The 3,229-nt window shown below is 42.6% G+C and overlaps 1 long non-coding RNA gene across 1 annotated transcript in view; it reads left to right on the top strand.

Moving 5' to 3' along the window:
• LOC106513541 (uncharacterized) overlaps positions 1-3,229 on the top strand; it is a 10,971-nt gene extending 7,742 nt beyond the window's left edge. Inside the window, exon 3 of the long non-coding RNA XR_001309793.1 lies at positions 2,703-3,229. This is a non-coding gene — a long non-coding RNA (uncharacterized LOC106513541). The remainder of the gene's footprint in view (positions 1-2,702) is intronic.

The following is a 3,229-nucleotide window of genomic DNA, read 5'->3' as shown; positions in this document are numbered from 1 at the left end:
GCACAGAAACAGTACTATATAACATTTTAGACACATTCTAGACAGTTTATCAGCTAAAAAAAGTTAATTTTGGGGTAAGTTACTCTTTAAACCCTTAGCTTTATGCATTTAGACAACAATCATTTTCAGCAATGGTGAATAAAGGAGCGAGGCAGACACATTCAAGAGCTTATATCAGCCCTGATTTTAGAACAGATTAACTGCGATGCAAAGTGGCAGTCAATTTCACCCGAGAATGCATAACATTAAACCTCAGCTCTGGCTTTTCACCCCCACAAATTCAGAGTTAGACTGAAGTAAAAACAAGGAGGAAACAAAGGGAGAAGAAATAAAAAAAAGAGGAGAGTTTGAGGCGAGCGGTAGGAAACAAGTATTCAGGGAAAAAAAGGCGAAGAGGAAATGAAGTCATCATTTATGTTAAACTCTGCTTCATTTATCTGAATCAGCTTGATGTCAGAAACAWAACATATAGTAATGTTTCTTATCTCCACACTCCAGTAGCACAGACCATGAGCCAGTGTTAAACAATGGAGCGGTTCCCCCTATATTTACATCAAACAGTGAAAATATTATACCCCTAAAACCCGAACTGCTAGAATAATCTCTGTGGTACAAAGCAGAATGTTAATGAAACAATCATGAATAACTTTCTGGACTTTTTTTCTACATCCATGGAGCTGACAGAGCAAGACCCTCCTTGCTGGGAGGGAGCCTGCTTAGTTGMTTTTTTTTTACACTCATTCAGCTATAGATCAACGTTTTGGGACAATTTGGTGTGCAGAGTAGGCAATAAAGAATCAATAAAGCCAAAAGCCAGGAAATATCTACAATAATGTGACAATTTCAGTGATGGAGTGTCTCTAAAAATGTTTTTACCTTTTCATATTTTCCCTTTTCCATTCAAAAACCTTCCAAAGCAGAAGCTTGGAGAGAAGTCAGAGGATTCTGTTCCATCTCCGGTCGTAAAACAAAAACCCTTGTTTTATAKTTTCGCTTGTTCATACAGCAGCAGCTTTGGTGCTAACGCCACTGTAGGCCTTAATTTAAAAAAACCAAACAGACAGCTTGATTAAATAGTGAAACAGGGACCAACAGCATTTACAGTTTCACTCACCAGGCACAGATTTGTGTTTTTTGTTGATATTGCTAGAAGCTCTTTGACTCATAGTGGTCCAGACTAGATGCCCCTGGTGGCCAGTCTTAGCCCAGTAAGAGCTCTGGATCAGGGTGTGTATCTCTGGGCTTTTTGTAGATAAAATGGAAAGAGCAAACATACACTCTTCAGTGAGTTTTGAGTTTTAAAGCTGCCAGCCACAGTAGTTTACAATCGGCATGAAGTACATAGTGCGTAGGGCGCTGGGCATGGACGTACCATCTTCTTGTTGTTCCAGGCAAAATGTTTCTAAAGCATTTCTCATTTTTCTTGAATTGTTGTGGCAGGCAACAAAAACACAAGCTGAACCCGATATCATGATTGAACTGCTCAGTGACTCTGAATGAACGAACCTCTGGTTCTCGCTTTTGCATACCGGAAACATGAAACCAGGTGGGACGGAAGTAGCGGTCTGGCCTGTGGATAAAAGACTTTATATTGCATTTTTAGAGTCATAAGTAAAACAGCATCTGGGTGTCTTGTTCATGAGTGATGGTGGGATGGAGCGGGAGATGGATCGACAGATTGGGGTCTCGTCCTCAGTAATGAGGGCGTTGCTTCGGTCAGTCGTGATGACGAAAGAGCTGAGTCAAAATGCAAAGCTCTCGATTTACTGGTCTGTCTTCGTTCCAACCCTCACCTGTGGTCATGAGGCATGGATCATGACCGAAAGAACGAGATCCCGGATACAAGCYGACAAAATGAGTTTCCTCCACAGGGTGTCCGGGCTCTCCCTTAGAAATAGGGTGAGCTCAGAGTACAGCCGCTGCTCCTCCACATAGAAAGGTGTCAGCTGAGGTGGTTKGGGCATCTGATTAGGATGCCTCCTGGACGCCTCCCTTTAGAGGTGTTCTGGGCACGTCTCACTGGTAGGAGGCCCTGGGAAAGACCCAGGACTTGCTGGAGGGACTATGTATCCTCTCTGGCCTGGGAATGTCCAGGACGAGCTGGAAAGTGTCGCTGGAGAGAGAGATGTCTGGGTTTCTCTCCTGGAGCTGTTGCCTCTGCGACCCGACTACGGATAATTGGAAGAAGATGGAGCAGTAATACAGTATTTTATTTATATTACACATTTTCTGAGATTGCTTTGCCTGTATCAAATCACAGCTTGTCCAAATCATTGTTTGAAGCCAACATAAAAGTCCTGTCGATAAAACAAATATGTCCGTCTCAGTCTTATTTAACTAAATTTCTGACATGTTCTATGATCACACATTTGCAGTTTATAAACTTGCCATGAATCAGGAATGCTTTGCCCAGATTTCTGTTTACATCTTTTCCCAGAGTTTGGCATCTTCACCTGGTGACTGTCCAACGCTATGCTTGGATTCTCCATGTTTCATGTTTAGCTAAATTTCTGCTAAGACATCCCAGCTAAGATATTGACGTAGAAAAGGTGTCGACCCAGCTGCTTGCCGACACTTTGTGTAAATGTATAACCAACTGTTCAAACCAGCGTTAAGCCGTGTTAGAATGAAGGTAAACGCTCCAAACATGTCCAAGAATTTATTTCACAGTGGGGTTTTTCTTTTTGTTTACTCGTGATCAGGCCTTCAACTGTAACTTCAGCCTCGTCTGACTTCACGTCGAGCTCCTCCTGTGTCATCTAACACTGAGCGTTCTGCTCACTGCCATCTTGGCGCTGTGCATCAAATCCATATGGAGCAAACGCTTTACAGTGAAAACACTCCAACCCCCGAGATGTCGTGAAATGCTCCAAAGATGGACACACTCCGCTGCACACGCAGACCCCCGATACGCCTATTAATGTAAGTACAGCTGCAGACAACAGCTTTGTTCTCCCCTATCACCTTTTTCTTTTCTATTCTTTTCTTTTTTCTTTCATTTCTGCACTTATTTTACAYCCAGCTGAAAATGTCTGAGTGCCTTCGGAGTGCCATGCTTCAATTGTTTCACTTCTCTTTAGTGGGGAAACACAGCAGGGACATGTCTTCCCTGGTGCTTTTAAAACCACTTACTAACTTCTGCACTCTGTGCACACAAATGTTGAACTTGGATACGCATTAGCTTTGACCCTGCATTGACATGTTTCCTTAGTTCTCCTTATGAATGAAT

Source organism: Austrofundulus limnaeus, unplaced genomic scaffold (assembly GCF_001266775.1).
Source record: "Austrofundulus limnaeus strain Quisiro unplaced genomic scaffold, Austrofundulus_limnaeus-1.0 Scaffold13, whole genome shotgun sequence".
Taxonomy (NCBI): domain Eukaryota; kingdom Metazoa; phylum Chordata; class Actinopteri; order Cyprinodontiformes; family Rivulidae; genus Austrofundulus; species Austrofundulus limnaeus.
Note: the sequence above shows the minus strand (reverse complement) of the source record. Positions and strands in the feature narration are given on the sequence as shown.